This window comes from Vitis riparia, chromosome 6 (genome assembly GCF_004353265.1).
Source record: "Vitis riparia cultivar Riparia Gloire de Montpellier isolate 1030 chromosome 6, EGFV_Vit.rip_1.0, whole genome shotgun sequence".
NCBI lineage: Eukaryota > Viridiplantae > Streptophyta > Magnoliopsida > Vitales > Vitaceae > Vitis > Vitis riparia.
The window spans coordinates 5,761,423-5,783,572 of NC_048436.1; the positions used below are offsets into that span (position 1 = coordinate 5,761,423).

A 22,150-nucleotide genomic window follows, 5' to 3' on the forward strand; every position below is an offset into this window, starting at 1 on the left:
GTAGGACAAAATAGAAGGTCTACAAAAAGTCAATAGTTTGAAAATTTTGCCACGTCAGATGTAAGGAGTGAGAATTTCATAAATTAAATTTAGATTTTGAGAAAAAAATTAACCATCAAATAATTGAGATTAAGTTTTTAAAATTTGAATATTAAATATGTTATGAGAATTAATTTAATTATTATTGGATAATTATAAGAAAAATCGTAGTAAGAAAAACTTGATAAAAAATTATATTATATCAAATTGTGATAATGGATAATTAAAAAGAAATTTAATTTAATTTTTATAATTGAAATTAAACCTCATAAAATTAGAAAACATCAAACAAAATTGAATCAAAATTAAATTAAGATTAAATTATGATATGCAAATTTAGAAAAAAAAATACAAAAGGATAAATTAATTAAATGTGAATTTAGTGAATTTAACTTTTGAAATTTTGATGCAATTGAATAATTTGAAAAATGAAGTAAATTAAATAAAAGTTATACCAAAGGGTAGAGAATTTGATTTTTATAAATTGAATGACTAATTAATTTATGGAATTAAATTTTAGAATATTATTTTAATTTTTGTTGGTAAATAAATATAGGTAAAATTAACGGGTTAAGGGTTATTACAAATTTCAACTTCTTGATTGCCAAAAAATTATTTTATGTTTTTAATATTTTATGGAATTGAATTTTGTTAATAGTTAATTATATCATGTTTTAGATAAATTTTAGAGTAAAAAAACAATGTTTCATGTAATTATAATCAAATTATACTTTTTGAAGAGTAGACTTGTAGAAAATTAAATTACGAATGCGGTGGTATTTTTCGTGAAATGGAAAATCATAAGTTTGGTGTAATTCATAATTACGGAAGGTGAATTTAAGAATAATGGTTTTAATTTATTGAGAAATGGATGTGCGTGGTATTTTAGGATTTGTTTTAATAATACATATATATATATATATATAAAGTGAAATTGGCGTGGGAGTTTAAAAGAAGAAGAAGAAAAGAAAATGAAGAAAGGAAATCGAGTGAGAGATGTAGGGGAGTCATTGGCAAAGAGTGGGAAAAATGGGTCACCAGCTTTAGAATGCTGGTGGACCTACCAAATGACGTCCATTTCACATGAAATTTTGGAAGGATATTCTATTCAATGCGAGGAACACTCCTACGGTGTCCCGTTTTAGTTTTAATGGTTAAATTTTTCAAATTTAAGGTAGAGTGATTTAACCCTAAAACTTTGATTTAATATTTTCTTTGAAAAAAAATTATATATTGTGTTGTTGAAATATAATAGATGTTATTTGTAGTATTTGAAGTGTGATTATTATTGTGAATAATTTTATTTCGTGATTTATAGATTTTTCTTGGAATTTTGGTAATGTTTGAGAAGATTAAATATGAAAAAATAAAAATAGTTGTATTGAGTAGTAAGAATTATTGATGTTGTTGGAGATAAGAAAAATTAAGGTATAATTGTGTTTTGTTAATATTTGAATTATTGGAAAATTTTCCCAGAATGTTGTGGTGGCTTAATTGTGGAAAAGTGTTGTATTGATTATTAAAATTATTAATGTTTTTGAAAATAAATAAAATGCTGATATAAATGGGGTTTTTGTTGATATTTGAATTATTGGAAAATTTTTCCCAAATGTTGGGGTGGCTTAATTGTGGAAATTTGTCATATGGGTGTCAAAATTTTTGAAATTATTGGAGACAAATAAATTATGACATAAATTACATTTTCGTTGATATTTGTATTAGCGAGAATTTTCTTGAATATGTGTGATTATTTAATTGAAAAAAAATTGTTATATTGGATTTGGAAATTATTAAGCATGTCGGGAATAAATAGAATTTATGTGGTCAATGTTTAAAACTATGTTTTGATGCTATAAAATTAATTGTGAATTTTCTTTTATGTTTGTGACGATTAAAGTGAAGAAAAATCGTTGTGTGGATTATTGGAAATTATGAAACATAATGGGAGTAAATAAAATTATGTCTTGGAAAATTATGGATGTTAAAATATGATTCAGTTGCATTTCATATGCATCATGATTGTGCGAAGAAAAAGAAAAATTAAAGAAATGGTTGTGTGAAATGGAAATGAGAATGAAAAAACCCCAAAAATGGCAAAAATGAAAAGAAAAGAAAAATAAGAAATTGAATGACCCTAGAGATGGTGAGTTAAGAAGGGAGTGAGATCCTTAGGGTGAAAAACTCAAAAGTTTACCCCAGAAAGACTCCGAATGGGGAGTGTATTTGGGTATAAATGCATATCCTTCGGTATAAGCCCGAGAACGATATTGCATTGTGTGATTGTGTGTAAGCATTTGTATCATGGTTGCATTTGGAAAAATGATTTGTATTATTTATCAAGTGTATGTTTGAATATATTATTCAAGACTAAAGTGACTTATTTATTTTGTAAATTTAAAATTATTGATATGCTAAACATATGATTAAATAAGGAAAATGATAATTTTGATTGATTTAAATTTGTATGGTTGAGGTTTCTTTTAGTGTGTATAATGTAAATGTAATATTATATTTTGGCATATGGTTGTGTTTTATTGACCTAGAATTTCTAACCCATTTAGGTCTAAAGAGTAACGTGGAAATGTGCATCCCTTTATTTTCTAAAATTTTTAGATGCAGATATAGTTTCTAAGGGACCATAAGAAGATCATGAAGTGTTCTAAAAAGCAAAAAAACCATAATAATGGTTGTTGTTTTTTTTTAATTACCTTTTTGACATCTACTAATTTGAGTTATATGGACTTTTTTAAGTTAAATTATATTTTATTAGTTTGGAAAACATTTTTGGAAATATTCTTTTTAACTTAGAGATTATTGTAAATATTTGAGCTTTTGGGTAGGAAGATGATTGGTGGAATTTTATTTTTTTTAATACTTGTGAACAGGAGATAATGTGATGGTTAGTTTTGGAAAAATAAAATGATATGTTATAGTAAATCTTAGCTTAATAAATTTATTTAGGATTAAACGCTTTATTGAAAAGAAAAAACATTCAGGGTGTTTTGATTGATTGCCAACATGGATAAGAGTAACTCTTAGGGTCAAACCTTTGACCTGGGGCCACGAGTCAAGTTCTGGGTTGCCTAGTATTTGGGGTGTGACAGAAATAAAGTCCGTCAATACAACGGGAATGTCATCCGAAAGATGATCCTTAACACAAGATACTTTGGCCAACGAAAGAAAGATGGAGGCCCTGGAGTTGAAGTGGAGCAACATGTTGAATCCTTCTTTACTATACTTGCTCATCTATATGTAATCTCTTTATCTTATTACTTCCCATGGCAGAGAGTGCTGAATTTAGATGGCCATGAAAAGACTATAAGGGAGGCTATGAACACCATTAACAAGTACCATGATCCAATCATGGACCAAATAGTAGAATAGTGGAAGAATGGCGAAAAAGAGGCTTGGGACCTGCTTGACGTTTTCATTTCAGTTAAGGATAAAAATTAGGAGCCACTACTGTCTCTGGCTAATATCAAAGCCCAATGCATAGTAAGATAAGTAATTTGCACTACAAGAAAAAAGATATATGGTGACATTTATAACGAGTCACCATAAACATAGGGTGTCATTACAACATAGTGTCACCTTCTCCACTGACACCATAGAGGGTACCAATTGGTGACGTATTTGTAAGTGACACCAAAGTAGATAAATGGTGACGCATTCGGAAGTGACATCATATATTTCTAGTGATAATAGGATGTCGCATTAAATGCATGATCTTTGAGTTATGATGTCACATTAAATGCATCACCTTTGAGTTATGGTGTCACATCATTGTAAATTATCATGGAAGATATGATTGCTTTTAGTTGTAGATTTTTGTAATGCTTATGAATTAACAAATAGGATTAACCTGTGTATATTTTGTCCATAAATATAACAATCATATTACATTTAACTCATTTTTCGGTAATGTTTATGGAATAACTCGTAATACATTGATCATCTAATAATATTTGTATATCAAATGTTCACAAAAAGATAGTACACCCAACATATCAAGCCCACCAAAACTAAAAAAGAAGAGTGAATACATATCAAAACATGATTTAGAAATGTTAAGCATCCCAAGATTCATGTATACCTTCATTTCATAAGCATAAAACCGACTAACTATAAAATGACATAAAAGTAGCATCTAAAAATCTAAAATTCTCACTACCAATTAAAGTAATGTTTATGTCCTACAACGTATGACATATGAGTTGCATTTAAAAACCCAAAATCTTGTTGCCTTCTTCGTTCTTTTTATTCTCTATTCCACCCTCCTAAGAGTGTATACCTGCATTTCATAGTTTAATGAGTTTTATAGATTTCATTGAAGAAAATAAATATGGATCGATGTTATCATAAATGAACAAATCTAAGAAATTTTTTTTTTCTTTTTTTCAAATAAAAACATTGTTCAAAGAAAAGCAATACTATACAATATCTATGGAAAAATTCATGTAGTAGCTAAGGGACTCACCATGCATGGTGATCATGATGCATCAACATGATTCATGATTAGTTGTAGCACAAAAGTAGTCAATTCTCCTCTAATTTCATTGAATTCTACTTGAGAATATGTTTTTTTATCACCAAACTGAAATCAAATAAGAAAATAACATTAAATTGCATAACATTTGGAAGCCTAAAAATATGTACAATTCATTAAATAAGTAATACTTTTGAAGCAATCATTGTACGATAAAAAATTATCTCTTTAATGAATTTCATAACAAAGTAGCCACATTCGAATCCTCCTTCTTGTCTTGGACACTAATTGATCAGTTATAAATAACATTAGTACTCATATATATAAATGGTGCAAATGCATAAGCTAAATGTGTAAAGAAAAATTTTGGAAGTCACTTGCACTAGTTGCCAAGATGGCTCTCTTAGATGTTTTCTTTGCAAATATTTAAAGAGCCCTATGTAAATAAGTTCAATGGGTACAATTTTAAAATAGGTAAATGTTATATGTTTTAATATATAGAAATAACAATAAAAAATGTGTTTGAGGTGAATGTAATTTTTTTTTTAAATAATACTATGAACAATAATAGGAAGAACTTACATGTTTACGATATCCTTTAAGTCCTCACATGGTTCGTGATGCACAGGGTCAAGATAGTGGACTATCATTTTACTTGGCTCAATCACTACCAAGACCCAATGAAAGCTAAAACATTAAAAACAAAAGTAGCATCTAATTAGAAATATAAATCAATCATAAAACCTCAAATTAAAGTATAATATTCGTCACTTACTCGGGGTTGTAGGGCATGAAAACATATCCGACATCTTGGCACTCTATTAAGTGTTTTGACAACAATTGTGTTCTTTTCTCTGTTTGAGGATTACTAAAGCCTGCTCATGATATTGTAAAAGGATTAGCAAATATAAATTGTGATTCCTTTTTGGCAATATGTAGTTGATCATGCATGTACCTATTATATTATCAAAACACCAAAAGAAAATTATCATTAGTCATATCCAATCTTGTTCAACATGGGCAACTCATATTAAAAAAATAAAAACAAATGAAAATAAAAGGTGCACACCATAAATGGAAGGAGATGCATTTTGATGACACCTCTGAAGATGAAATAATGTATTCACAATCCTCTCTAGATATATATGTTCGAAATTCGACACCAAATAGTGAAATGGGGAGCTGTATTGGGTATGTCTTCTCATTACTAAGACAACCATCCATAAATTTCTGAAAATTTTTAATGACCGAATAATTTTGAGGCTTAGATTTTCGAATAATTGGTGCATTCACTATCTACTTCTTTCCTTTATCCAACACCTATGAAAAATGAAGGAATGTTAGTAATATATACTCCTAAACAATAAAATACCAAGTTACAATCAAATTTACTACAAGTATAAAATGACATAGCCGAGGATGTTTAGTTTCAAGTATGACAAGGCTTGTTGACCAGTCAAGCTTAAAGCCAATAGCATCCCCAACATTGATAATCTCATATGGATTTGGAAATGGGAGTCTAGCATCTAGCTTGTGTAAAACATTTATTACGACCAACCCATTTGATCAATTTTCTTCTATTAATGTACCGATTGCAACAACATTTCATTTTCATTCCACTGCTAATTTATATTTAATCACCTTTAATACAACAAATAATATCATTTACATAGGCTATATATCACTTATATTAATCTTGTATTATTAGTAAGTAAATGTATACCTTACGTTTTAGTGGTGGTTCTGGTGGTTGGGGCTCTTCCATCATTTTAAACATTGGTTTTTTTGCTACAACTAGTTGTAAAACAAGTTGTTGTCTCATGTTATTACTACCTATATCAGAATGGGGTGTGGGAGGAGACATAGTTTGTCTTGTTACAGCATCTTGCATCCCCTTTCACACCATTTCCCATATTTCTTCTTTGATTTTTTTTTTTTCATGTCATCAAATGGTTGATGAAAGTATGAGTTCGGCCTAACCAAGCGTCTTGACCTACCACACGTCCTAGATGATCAAACTTACCCAATACCTGACATAATATGTCATTTGGACTAGGTGGAGGTAGTTCAGTCTCCTTGCCTTTTCTAGTAATTCATCCTACAACAAAACATATATTAGTAATAATTTGATGAAAATGATTAACATATCAATCAAAGACAACCAATTCAAGATGACCAATTCAAGGTAGCTAGAAAATGAATTGTTTTAATAAAAATGATAATAGATAAATTAATGTATATTGTTTCAAAATTAATTTTCAAATTAGGCTACTATATTTGCACTAATATAACATGATTACTCATAAAAATGATAGCATTAAGCCTCTTCCCTATTAACACCTAACGATATCATCACAAACCATAATCACATAGACATACTAACACTATAGGCTCTAAAAGGCATAAATATGCTAACTCGGTTAATCATTGGCTTTGTAATCTTATTAAACTTTCCTTTCTTCTCACGTGTTTTCTTTCATAAACACTTCTATCAACCCTACCAATAGCCCCTTTTGCTTGTAGCTATAAAATTTTTAACAATAAAACTCATTAGTTCAATATGATCAAGTTAATAAATGATATTTAAAAACTAGAATCATTTTCCTATAAACAAAATATATACTCCATTTTTTTTTATGGATATTGATAACTTACTATATCTTGCTCAAAACGTGCATATCATTTTCTTCCAAGATAATGATTGTAAATGTGTTTATCTCTTCTTGATTTCTGAACTTTGCGATATTCCTACAAAATATAGACACAAAATTAGTACATAATGAAACTACGTAAATGTGAAAATTGAAGATGTAATAAAAATAATGCTTAACATTAAAATGTTCAAAAAGTCTATCTTTAACAAACTGTCTCCAATGATCCTCTTGTATGAATGGGTAAATAGGAGGTGACCTTTTCAGTTTTTTTTGTCATTCTTGAAAGACAATATATATTTCTTTGTCAACTTGTACTTAAAGGTTCGAAACCTAATGCCCATTAGTATGAAACAATTCCTCTTGGATTTTTTATTCACATTAAAGCTTGTCTACAAAATAGCAACCCATGTTAGCTCATGTTAATGAATGTATACAATAATTATATATTAAAGCTATAGATAGGCTTACCGTGATCAAATCCCACAACTTCTCCTTAGTCTCTTTAGGGACTTTCCTCCAACTCTCAATAATTATTGGCACATGGGTTCTAGTTATTGTACTAAGATAACTACTTAGTTCAACTGAATTTTCCTCAATGTGACTACCAAGGCTATTGTATTCAATCTTGAGCTTTATCCATTTACTTCGATTTTTTGCAATCTTTGGTTTCAATGCACTACCTCTATGCTTTATTTTTGGCATTTCCCCTTTTTCTAGATCCATATTTGTGTGGAAGATATCAAGTAAATGTGCAAACTAGTACTTCACCAACAAACTTGTAAAATGACTCAAAAGCAAGATTAGTATAGCCTTGCATATATTTTCTATAATTAAATTGGTCATTCACAAATATATTTTTTGAAATTTTCTTTCAAAGTTTGTCTTGTTTTTTGATTTCTTATCAATAATGAAGAATTTATTTGTGAGGATAATAATAAAATAAATTAGTGCATAGTTTCAATTATGATTTATAGTTTTAATGAAAAAGAAATTTAGGAATGAGAGTTTCAAGTTATGTGAGCATAAAATCAAAACATGATAATAAAAAATAATATAAATCTAGTTCTATGGACAACAAAAAGATAGTTGAATGAAGATTGAAGTGGTACCTTTGAATAACATATGTTTATGATGCATGAAAGAAATTTAGGATGATTAATATATATAGATATATCATGAGCAATATATAGAAGCTAAGTTAATGTGCAACTCATGAAAACTAATAAGTGAAATGCCTTATTATATATCATTCAAGGGTACAATATGTTATTTAATTATTTTCAATCCATATGCCCTCACAGTTTTCTCTCATGTGTTTGCCTATGATTCATCCATAGCATCAAATGATTCAAATTCTGGCATTGAACTTATAAAGGGGTGATGTTCCATGCAATTATCGGTGAAGTCATCTAGTCCTTCTATGTTCTTGAAATATTTTGGAGGAATTGAGAGAACTATTGACCATTTAGGATCAAGTTGATCTTCAACATAGAAGATTTGCTTGGCTTGTGATGCTAAAATAAATGGATCCAATTTGTGACCTATTTTGGAGAAGTCAACTAATGTGAACCTGAGTTCATCAACTTTTATATCATTCTTGTTGTCAACCTAATCACACTTGAAAATTAGAATTGTGAACATGTTGTAATCAAGATTCCATATCTCATTAATGACCCCATAAAAGCAAAGTTCACCACAAACTAGGTTCTTATCCTTAGAACTGGCAATTTACATAGTCCTTGCTAAAATGCTAACACCACTATTTTGGGTGATGCATGTCATATCGCGTTTCTTAATATGGTAACGACACTCATTAACGATATATCCAAGATATTTGACTACCTGGAGAGTAGGGCCATGTGCTAACCACCTAAGTGTGTCGGGAATATCTTGCCCATTATGGATAGCCTCTTCAACCTATGTATAATCAAAACATATTGGAAACTTGTGATGTTTTCAACATATTGAAAAATTTTCTAAAAACTAAGAGATTACCTTTTCTTTAAGCCAATATGTAAAACAACTCATATGTTCTTCTTGCAACCAAATTTATCTATTAGATTGTCGAGGGTATTGAGACCTCAACCAATTCATGTGTTCCCTATGATGTTAAAGACAAGGAATGCAAACTTAGGATTTCATCATTATGTTATGAAATTATAAAAAGATAAAGGTATGTTTTTCTTACTCAGTGTATGGTTGGACGATAGTTGTATTCTCTAATAGATAATGATGTGCTTGTAACCACGATTTATGATCAATGATGGTAAAACGACCACCAATTATAGGTTTACCAAATTTGTTGTCATAATTGTTACTTTTGGAATTCCAATTGCATGAGTCCCTAATAAATATTCAGTACAAAATTCGATAGCTTTTTCTGCTAAATAGCACTTAGTAATGCATCCTTTAGGCCAATTATGATTGCGAACAATTCTTTAAGAACTTTCATATACCTCCCAAATGGGTAGATCCACCTAAAGTAAACTGAACCACATAGTCACACCTCCCTTATCAAATGCACTACTAGATGAAGCATAATATCAAAAAATGAAGGTGAAAAATACTTTTCAAGTAAGCACAGCGTGACCACTAACTCATTTCAACTACTTCATCCAATTTTGGCACATCAATCATTTTTGTACATAATTGATTGAAGAAGATACACAATCTTGATATAGTATATCTCACATGCTTTAGCAAAACAAAACGTAATGCCACTACCAATAGTTGTTGCATAAGTGCATGGTAGTCATGGGATCTTAAACCAAATAACTTCAATTCCTCTAAGGAAACAAGATTTCTAAAATTTGAGCAGTAACCCTCAGGGACCTTCAAATTAGACAATGTTTGACAAACTAATTTTTTGTCATATATGTTTGGATAGTGAATAACATGCAAGGGGAAGATAGGTCCGCTTCAAGTCAACTCTTGGGAAAAGTTCAGACCTTAAACCCATTTCAACTAGGTCAAGTTGAGCATTAAGTCCATCTTTTTTTTTTTTTCCTGGGATGTTAAACAAAGTACCAATAATACTCTCACAGACATTCTTTTCGATGTGCATAACATCCAAGTTGTGAAGGATATGAAGATATTTCCAATATTCTAACTCAAAAAATATGGACTTTTTTTTCCAACAATTTGTGTTCACATCAGTTCAAGAGATTTTATCTTCATTTTTCCCCAAGAAATAGGAATGAGATCAACTTTTTCAAGTATTTCTTCTCCACTCAAAATTTTAGGAGGAATTCTAAAATCTTGTTCACCATTGAATGCCTTCTTTTGTCTCCAATAGGGATGGTTACGTGGAAGAAATCGTCGGTGACCCATATACAAGTTCTTCCTACCATGCTTTAATCTTTGGGAATATGTTCCTTTTCCACATATTGGACATGCATAATATCCTTTCACAGTGCAATTGGCCAAGTTTCCATATGTAGGGAAATCATTGATTGTCCATAAAAGGATGACCTTTAAAGTAAAAAAACCTCACGCAAGTGTGCATCATAAGTCTCAAATTTTTTTTCCCACAAAGTTTTAAGGTCATCTACCAATGGACTCAAGTAAAAATCTATATTTTTACCAAGTTGTCGTGGTCTTGAGATTAATAATGATAGCATCATAAACTTCTTTTTCATGCACAACCAAGGAGGAAGGTTGTATATGATCAGTATAACAGGCCAACAACTATGTCTACTGCTTATAGACTTATGAAGATTTGTACCATCTGTTGAGAGTGCTAGTCTAAGGTTCTCGGTTCAAAAGCAAAATCAAGCCACACATGATCAACTAGTTTCCACGCTGAGGAGTCTGATGGGTGGCATAGTTTACCATCATATTCTTTATCCTTGGCATGCCACATAAGATGTTTAGCGGTTTTAAGGATTGGAACATCCTTTTGAATCTAGGGATTGGTGGGAAATACCACAAAACCTTCGAAGGAACCCCCTTCTTAATCTTTTTCCCCTCATTGTTTATCTTCCACCTTGACTTTCCACAAGTTAGGCATGCAATAGCATCCTTATACTGGTTTCTATACAAAATACAATCATTAGAACATGCATGAATTTTTTGATATTCCATCCCAAGTGCACTGAAAGTCTTTTTAACTTCATACATGGACAACGACATCTCATTATTCAATGGAAACATATCTCCAAGCAATTGAAGCAATTCTGAGAATCCTTTGTCAGACCAGCCATAACGTGCTTTTAAGTCATAAAGTTTTACCAATGCTGACAATTTTGTGTATTTCATGCATCCAAGATATAAAGGTTTTTCTACGTCTTCAAGTAACCTTCCAAACACTTAGGGATCATTCATACAATTAACTAGTGCAGCATTAACCATATCTATTGTGTCAACAACATCATTATACTTGCATTTGTCATAATGTTGTTGTGAGACATTTGAAAATCCTCCACTAGGTCCATTTTCTCCATGCCAATACCATACTCGATAACTGAGATCTATTCCATTAAAGAACAAATGCTCTATAATGACTTGAAGAGTTTGACATAACAGATTTGCACAACGTAAGCATGGGCATTTTATAGGGGAATGGTTGATTGAATGTGCTAATGCAAAATTGATAAAGTTTTCAACTCTTTCATCATACTCAACTGACCTTCTATCTTTTAACATCCAATCTCGAGACAAGAGAACTGAAAAACTTGTTAATATTAAGAATAAAAAAAGTTAAGTAAGTACATCTTTCTTCAACATAATATTGGATATATTTAAATAACTAAATGTAGCTTATGTAGGCAAGAACAAAACTTAATATGCATTAGTACACAAAATAGTTGTAAAAAGTTTGTGAAAAAATATACATTAGTATTATGCAATAAAACTATGGAACAAAATAGAACACATAAGTATACAAAACATTTGTGAAAAGTTTGTCAAATAACTAATATGTTTAATTAAACAAGCTTCAAAAGCATAGTATATAGGAAAAAAGTTTTTAAAATATAGAAAGATTTAATTACCTTTACAAGGTAATTTTATCTTCCTTACAATTGATACAATATAAGAGCATGCAATAAATAAACGTACACTTACACTTTCAATTACTTCTTTGATAATGATTTGTTTACTATTCGAACCTGTTACAAGAATAATATATTATCAATATAAAATGTTATAGATTTAATTTTATTTTATTTTACTAAAAATGGCACATATCCATAATCAACTATCAAGTCATATTTTCAATAATACATTGTAAATTTTCAACAAAATTTGGGTTGAAGAAATTTAATACAAGAATAATCCAAATAAAAAAATGATTGTATAGTATGATTAAATGGAATAGATTAGACAAACCCAAATTACCCTCCTAAATTAGACATAAATATATATATATATGGCCTCCGTAAATTAAAAAATTATTGACGTGAACACAATTGATAGCAATAGCCTTCTCACAATAAAATTATCTTCCTTTTTGTTATTTAAAAAGTAAAGAAAGGAGTTCATGGCCCCACACCTTATTATTAAAAAAAGAAAAAAAAAATGGAAACTAGGAGACTTGCAAAAGTCAAGGTTTAGTCAACATGATGCCATGTATCTCAACCAACTTGGAGACTCGCAAAAGGTGTCTTTTATTATTTTTTACCATAGATACAACCCACCCAAACTATTCATACTGTGTCCGCTCACTAGCCTGGAAATTTCACTTTATTCTTTAATAAGACATGACATAAACAACCATGAGAACACATGCACATATATAATATAATAATATAATAAGAGAAATTCTTTTATACTTTCAGATACTAAGAAAAAAAAAAACAAAATAATTCAAAGTATTAAAAAAGAAGTGTTCTCACATGATCAAAATTATAGATAGTTTTGGCTTGTAGATTTTTTTTAAATCCTAAAAATCAGATTTTGATAATTGTCTAACTTTTTTTTCTTTTTTTTAATTGGAAATGGTTATTAAAATACAATTATAATTATGAGAGCTACAAAAATTCCTCTCAAAAATGATAATTTGCCTAACAATCAAAATATTACTAAATATGATAATATATACTTTTAAATGCGTATAAGCAAATTGATTACAATTAAATTAAGAAAAAGACAACTTATTGACATTAAAAAAAAAAAGTTTTCTATCAAATGTTTTCAAATATATTTTCTAAGTTAAAAATTTATTTTTATGTTAGAAAACTGTTTTTACTCTAAATAAGTTTTTAAGAATATTTTTCAAACATGATTTTATCCTTTGATCTATAGAATAATAATTTATTTTTAAGTCAAATACATGCCCAGTTTTCTATCAAATGTTTCCAAATATATTTTCTAAATTAAAAAATTATTTTAATGTTAGAAAACCATTTTTGCTCTAAATAAGTTTTTAAGAATAATTTTCAAACATGATTTTATTATTTGAGCTATAGAATAGAAATTTGTTTTTAAGTCAAATACATGCCCAATTTTCTATCAAATAATTTCAAATATATTTTCTCAGTTAAAAAATTATTTTTATGTTAGAAAACTATTTTTGCTCTAAATAAGTTTTTAAAAATAATTTTCAAACATGATTTTATTCTTTGATCTATAGAATAGAAATTTATTTTTAACTCAAATACATGCCTAGATTATCAAATTGGGATTGTTTCATGACATTTTCTCACAAAATAATCTCATCAAGATGTACACAAAATATGGGTTGTTGGCTAATGGGGCTTAAGTTGTCTTATTTTGAGTTGGATATCACTTCATTGGAAAGCTTAAAAGAGAGAGCTATTAGGTTTAATATATTAGGCTTAATGGAGAGGATGAAGAACACATGGCAATGCATCTTAACAAAAATTTGTCTCTCATTCTCCTTAGAAACACATTAAAAAAAAAAAAAAATCATATTTTCCGTTTTTGTTTTTTAACTCATACTTTTTTCCTTTTTTTTTACTCATTTTTGGGGAGAGAATTAGTGGATTTAATATGTTGGGTTTAATGGAGGATAAAGATCAAGTGGCAGCACTGCATCTCAACGAAATTCTATATCTCTCATTCCCATTTAGATTCACACAAAAAAAGAAAAAAATTTCTCTCTCTCGTTTTAGGAAAGGGATGAAGATTATGTGACAGTATATCTCAACAGAATTTTGTACCTGTCATTCTCACATAAATATATATTAAAAATCATTCATTTTTTCTTGTTTTTCACTTATTTTTAAAAAGTCGGTCATGTGTTTGGTTCATATTAAAAAATCAATTAATCTACAAGTTTCTTCGTCTATGCTAAAAGTTTAAACCTAAGTTTTTCTTCCCTACAACTCAAGAAAACGCAGTTCACAAAAACCATAATACAAAGATGCTGAAACAATCAATATAATGATATTAATAAAAGAAAAAAAAATATGATAGATCTAAGAGAATTTGGATTACTTGGGAGTCCGCAAAGTGGAAAATGTCGATTATAAGTGTGTTGACTATAGGTAAGAGAAAATGTAGAAGAAGATTATGGTTTTATATATAAGGTTTATATACTGAGATTTTTTGGATTGTGGGTAGCATGTGGAAACAATGGGCTTTTTATACATTATCCCTCATTATTAATTATAAAAGTGGGCTCAAGTGGGCTCATTAAGTTATAATACTTAAAAAATTTTATTTTATATGATGTTACTTCCCAAAAAATGACACTACAAATATAAAACTAACATAATCTAACTACCTCAATTGAAGAATTTTTATATGATGTATCACCTTTATTAATTATAAACCCTATGATGTCATTATTTTAAAAATGACACCATAAATTATTTTTGTAGTGGTGTTGTGCTTACCTTTTGATTTACATTGCATGATGATCATTTCCTAGCCAGCAAATAACTTGATCAATCATCAGATTATGATCCTTCACAACAAGAAAAAAGAGATATGGTGACATTTATAATGAGTCACTATAAATATAGGGTGTCGCTACAATATAGCGTCACCTTATCCACTGACACCATAGAGGGTACCAATTGGTGACGTATTTGGAAGTGACACCAAAGCAGATAAATGGTGACACATTCAGAAGCAACACCATATATTTAGATATATAAGGTGTCATATTAAATGTATCACCTTTTAGTTATGGTGTCACGTTAAATGCATCACCTTTGAGTTATGGTGTCACATCATTGTAAATGATTATGGAAGATATGGTTGTTTTTATTAATTAGCCTGTTGATTTTTGTAATGCTTATTAACAAATAAGATCAACTTGTGTATATTTTGTCCATAAATATAATAATCATATCACATTTAACTTATATTTTCGTAATGCTTATGGATTAACCTGTAATACATTACATCATCCAGTGATATTTGTATATCAAATGTTTACAAAATGATAGTACATCAAACCCACCGAAACTAAAAAAGAAAAGTGAATACATATTAAAATATGATTTAGAAATGTTAAGCATTCCAACATTCATGTATACCTGCATTTCATATGCATAAAACCGACTAATCATAAAATAACATAAGAGTTGCATCCAAAAACCCAAAATTCTCAATACCAAATAAAGTAACATTGATGTCCTATAATGTATGGCATAAGAGTCACATCTAAAAACCCAAAATGTTGTTGTTTCTTTCTCCTTTCTTTTTATTTTTCATAATGTCTTCCCAAGAGTGTATACCTGCATTTCATAGTTTAATGAGATTTAGAGTTTTATTGAAAATTAAAATTAATTGATGTTATAAAAAATAAACAAATCTAAGTACTAATGTTTTCTTTTTTCTTTTTCCCATTTTGATATAAAAATAGTTTGTAAAGAATAAGTAATGTTATACAATACCAATGGAAAATTCATATAACAACTAAGGGACTCACCATGCATGATCATGATTTATCAATATGATTCATGATTAGTTATAACACAAAAGAAGTTAATTCTCCTCTAATTTCATCAAATTCTACCTGAGAATATGTTTTTTTTTTTTTTAATCATAAAACTGAAATCAAATGAGAATAACATTAATATCATAATAATTGGAAGTATGAAACTAAGTACAATTCATTAAATGAGTAAAACCTTTAATACAATAATTGTAGAATCAACAATTATCTCTTTAATGAATCTCATAACAAAGCAGTCACATTTGAACTCAAATAAAAATAATTCAAGAAAATAAAAAATAAAGCAAAACTAGAAAATCAAAAAATAAATCTAAAATTTTAGAAAATAGTAATCTTCCACTTAAAGTCTGCACTTTTTAAATTTATTTTTTTTATAATTCATTGTGCTTTTAAAAATCATTTTTAACATTTAATTCTTTTTATATATATTTTTTTTATTTCTTGGAAGGATTTTTTTAATTTCAATATTTTTTTAATGTTCATTTTGTGAAATAACAATGTCCATTAAATTTCATCTCAATTATATAAAATAAAATTTTAGTAACAAATATAAAAATGTTTTCAACTACTAATATGAGAGGACATGATATTATAACAAGCTTGAAGATTGTGTATATAAGACAAAAAACCTAATTCATTATTAAAAAATGTTAAGAGAAAAATTAGTATGAGAAAGAATTAAAGAACCTTTCATAAAAATTATTAATTTTTCAGTCATAACTCCAATTAATATTTATTTTTTCTAATTAAAATAATTAATAAAAAATCCGGATATGAAAAATATGTTCAAATAAAAATAATAAAAGATTAAAAACATCAAAGGAAAAGATATTCAATATTTTAAATTTTACTTTTGATATTCTTTAGATCAATAAATTATCAAATATCTTTTTCAGAAAAAAGAAAAATGAAGAAAATGAAGAGTTTTATGGAAGGGATTGGAAATTTTTTTGTAATAAAAGGATTTTATAGAAATTTCCTAACCTTGAAAGGAAAATTTCATCATCAATCTCAAATTACTCCAAAATTTGGTCAATGCATATAAAAACAATAAGAAAAGAAGAAAAAAATAAAACAAATTTTTAGAATCCTTTTGAGGGAGATGACAATATTGAGAATAATTTTCTCAAAAATTATTTTCCAAATATTACCAACCAATATCTTCATCACAACATATTATAATATTCTTAGAAAATAAACAAATTAAAGGAAATTTCATAGAAAATCAAAAGAAAATTATAAAATATCTTTTTCAAAAAAAAAAAAAAGTTTTATGGAAAGAAAATTTATGTAATAAAAGGATTTTATAGAAATTTTTTAACCTTGAAAGGGAAATTTCATCATCAATCTCAAATTACTCTAAATTTTGGTGAACGCATATAAAAACAATAAAAAAAGAAGGTAAAAATAAAAAACAAAAAACATATTTTAAGAATTAAAAAAATATATATATGAATAGGACAAGATGAGATATTAACCATAATACCATCTAAAATAATTTTAAAAAAAAAATCAAAATATGAGATTTGATCATTTTTATAATCATAAAAATTTTCATTCCTATTTAAATTTTAAAAAACAATTCATTTACATTAATAAATAGAAAATAAAATTAATTTCTCATTGTTAATTCCAACATTCTAAACCAACTCCAACATGATATGGAAACTATTTCATTTTTCCTTTTGTGGGAGATGACAATATTGAGAATAATTTTCTAAAAAATTATTTTTCAAATATCACCGATACATATCCTCATCACAATATACTATAATATTCTTAGAAAACAAATAGAAAATCTCATCAAAAGAAATTTCTTGTAAGATCAAAAGAAAATTTCATACTGTAAAATGTTTATCCCTCATTTTGAGTATAAAAGATATTAAAAAATCATTCATTTATCTTATTTTCATTCGTTTTGGGGTTTATGGATTTAACAATGAAACAAAAGATATGGTGGAATGTTAAACCTAATTTTTACCTTCCTCCAACTCAATAAAAAAAACACTATTTATACAATCTACATTACAAATATACCAAATCAATGAATGTAAATCAGTTGTGCTAATAAAGATTTTGGCATTAATAAACAAAAAGAAAAAAAAAATGATAGATCTAAGAGATTTTGGGTTACCTGAGAGTCCACAAAATAGAGAAGAGCAGTTGTGTGTGAACTATGGGTATGAGAAGAGAGGTAGAAGAAAGTTATGGTTATGGGTTATGGAATGAGATTTTTTTGGATTGTGGGAATGTGGAAACAATGAGTTTTTTTTTTTTTTTATATACTATCATTATTCTCAAAGTGGGCCCATTTAGTTATAATATTTTAAAATTTTTATTTTATATGGTGTCACTTTTTTAAAATTGACTCTAAACTTAAAATTAATATCATCTATCCTAATTAAAATTTTTTATATGATGTGTCACCTTTATGAATTTTAAGTCATATGGTGTCATTATTTTAAAAGTGACACCATAAATAGTGACACCATAAATCATTTTTGTTGTAGTGCTTCCATAATTTGCAGGAGTTGATGCTTGCAAGCGTCGATAGTCCATCAAATGCAATTGAGTAGGCAATGATCAAGCAACCAGGGATTTTGAGCAAAGCAGTGAAGAAATTGATGGAGTGGTTGGAAAGGATAGACGAGTTCAGGAATCCGACTAGTGTTACTGGGTACTTTATCCCCAAAGGCAGTCATGTCCTTCTGAGCCGTCTGGGGCTGGGCCGGAACCTTAGAATCTAGGAAGAACCGCTAAATTTCAATCCAGAGCGGCATCTGAATGTTAGTACAATTCAAGCAGTGGAGTTGAACAAGCCAAACCTTCGCTTCATTTCCTTCAGTACTGGAAGGCGTGGGTGTGCAGGGATGTTAGCAAGGCTCCTTCAAGGCTTTACTTGGAGTTCGCCACTGGGCCAAAAGGAGATTGATTTCTCAGAGTCGAGGAATGATCGATCTCTCTCTCTTGCAAAACCTCTGCATGCCCTAGCAAAACCAAGTCTGCGTTCATCATTATACCCACTTCATTAATGAAATAATCAATTAAAAGGATTAAATATTCCCCATATTTGCAATTTTTTTTTTGAAAAATAATCGATTTTTGATCTAAATATTTTTAATTATTTTAAATATTTACATTATTATGGACCCCGCATTTCTGGCTCATGCGTTTCCCACTCGATGGCGAGCTCGACTTTTATTTGATTTAAAAAATGATTTTTTATTGATTAAGAAAATGACTTGGAGTCACCACTTATTTTTGTTTTAATTTTAAGAGGGTAAACAAAATAAGAAAGAAAACCCTAGGTATGACTCCTTGTTTTGGAAAAGGTTGGTTTACGAAAAACCGGATCGGGTTCGGGGGTTAGATTACTTATCGGGAAAGTACAGTAAAGACCGTAGCACTCCTCTAAGTCCCTAAAGTCGGGTCTCTACTAATGAGATGAAGCAATCATGGCAATGGATGAGGGAATCAACGAATACTCATCATGCACATGTGAGAATCTAAACATGCATATAGAAAAAACCAGAAAGGGAGTGGATGCGTACCTGGGCAACGATCCTCAATGCGCTATCAAGAAGTGATGTTAGTGCATAATTAAGGAATAATTTATAGCATGTCATAGAGCGGAATAAAATCTATTATGCATGGCAATTAAATCAATCAATCAATCAATCAATCAATTATAAAATCACTTATGTGGGGCCCCCACCAAAGCCCGATTATTTTTGCATGAACTAATTCCATAAATTCCATTATTCGGAATTACGGAATTTAATTCTTGCTTATTTTTAAAACATTTTAAAATATCATGAAAGATTTGAAAATTGCTTGCCGAATAGAAAGTGGAAGCAAATTTTATTGGAATTGATATTTTGAGGCATAATAAAACTAAAACTAAGGATGAAGATTTGAAAAAGTTAAAATTATTTGAAAATGGAGAAATTGGAAACTATTTGAAAACAGGAAATTTGGAAATTATTTTAAAATTGAAGATAAAGAAATAAATAGATAAATAAATAAATAAATAAAGGACACATGGCCCAAAAGGTGGTCATGCATAGTTGCTTGTAAATTGGGCAGCCAGTGCTTCTCATACTCTCAGCGTCAAGATGTTCCTTAATGTAGTTGCTTGTAAATTGGGCAGCCAGTGCTTCTCATACTCTCAGCGTCAAGATGTTCCTTAATGTAGTTGCTCCATATGTCATCCTTGGCCGTGATAATGCATGTGTTTTCATCCCAATTAAAGTCACTTTGATCAAGAAGCGACTTGATAGTGACATATTGCATCCTCAAGACATCATGCCGGTTCTTCGGTTGCTTCTTATCCCATTTCAATCCTTGGTCAACCATCTAGTTTGTAAGTATCTTAGTGAAAGATGCTGTCCACTTAGCCCTCGGCTGTTGCTTTAAAAGTTTCATGTAGTTCTCTAATTGATAGATTGTCCAAGCATATTTCCCCTTCCAACTTAGTAAAATCAGGCTTCAGACTAGTACAAACAGCCGAAGCTGATGATCCCCTGTCCATTGGTCCACCTGGAGGGTTTGAGCATTCCCCGACACTGCCAGATTGATCAATGTGAGTGTCATTTGAACTCGGCACTGAAGAAGGAACAATTTCTTGCAATGGAATTTTAGAGTGGAGCTTCTTTTCAATAGCAGGCAATTTATCGTGCTCATCAGAATATTGGTTGTCTACATTCATATAAGCAGAAGAATGATCAGGAGATCCACAAGCTACGCGGAGCCTCTCTTTCTGATTAACCTTTTGCAACACCTCACTGATGTACTAGCGCCGCCAGCAATTAGTGCCCATAGCATCATATAAGATTCGGAGGTTCCTTTTCTGATATCTCCCAAAAGCACATAGACGGTGTTGTAGAATGATTGCTACACGTGATGTCAACTCTTCTGCAACCTCCTCTTCGAGAGTAGCAAAAACTGAACAGGCAGCTTCTACTAAACCATATCTCCATTTCAGCATCAATACTCAGCTAGGTAAGTCTCAGAAACTCGGATAATCGCCCCAATGGACTCAGATGTCGACAATTTGAGGCATGTCTTCATATAAGTGACGCACTGCTTCTTGTCAAATAATGATTGCTTCTGGGGCCTAAATGCGTCAATCATGTTGACCACTTCGATAGCTTGAGGCGACTAGGAAATCCTTCAAATTAAACTTCTGGTTAATGGCTGAATGCATGGAGAAAGCAGAGGGAAACCTTCATGCGCCTATAAAATCAAACCCGTTTCTTTCACTGTTAATGGAATTTTGCCATTTCCAATGGTCAAAGCGGCAATGAGGCCAACATTAAAGGAACCTCAGGCCTGCATAGCATTTGATGAAGTCCCTATGTAGCAATAAAACACCCAGCATCCTCGCCAAAATGTGTATTCCTAGATGCCTGTACAAATGTGGCCTGTCGCTTATTCCTCGGATCACACTTTCCACCCTGTGTTTGTCTCTAGAAACCAACTCAATGAGCTAAATAAATTTCAAAAATGCTATGCCTGAATTGATCACCATATTTCACCAAAACCCGTCATGATCAATAGACTGCCCTTCATTCTTCCTGCTTCCATCATCCTTTCTTTCTAACAGAATTTCCGTTGACGAACCAGAATTCTCAGTGAAGAATCATCCCCAGAATGCGTTGTTAATCCTCACTAGAAGAGGAGATGCAACTTCAAAATAGAAGTAACATCAAGCTTTCCTACGCTCGCTGTATAGGAAGTTGCCATGCGATCTTTTAGATGTTGCATTTACCACTCAAACCATTGCATGTCTTCTTTAAGCCTTTTTCCATGTGGTGAATCACTATCAGAATCAGCGGCATCAGTTCTGTATTAGCTGTTCCTGCATTGCTGGGGCTCCTCCTCCGGCCCGGCGAACTCTCGCACTGCTCCATCTAACAGTGAGGTCCCTACCTCAGCGTACAATCTCGTCCTCTGTCCTACCTCTCTGAGCCCAAGCCTCCCGACCGCAAAGGCAAATAGGTAAGGCGGCACCGCCTGCTTCATCACAAACTCCTCCACCATCCTCCCCAGGGTACGGCGACTGCAGTTCCACATGGCGCTCTGCCACCACCGCAGACAGAT

At 30.1% G+C, this 22,150-nt stretch overlaps 1 long non-coding RNA gene and 1 pseudogene across 1 annotated transcript; one reads left to right on the forward strand and one right to left on the reverse strand.

Annotated features, from left to right (window-relative positions):
• Positions 1 to 3,057: 3,057 nt before the first annotated feature.
• LOC117916345 lies at positions 3,058 to 19,080 on the forward strand (annotated as a pseudogene).
• LOC117915668 lies at positions 5,056 to 5,980 on the reverse strand. The gene is made up of 3 exons (XR_004651431.1): positions 5,595 to 5,980; positions 5,301 to 5,480; positions 5,056 to 5,212 (listed from the first exon to the last, which is right to left on the reverse strand). It is a non-coding gene; the product is annotated as an uncharacterized LOC117915668 (long non-coding RNA).
• Positions 19,081 to 22,150: the final 3,070 nt, after the last annotated feature.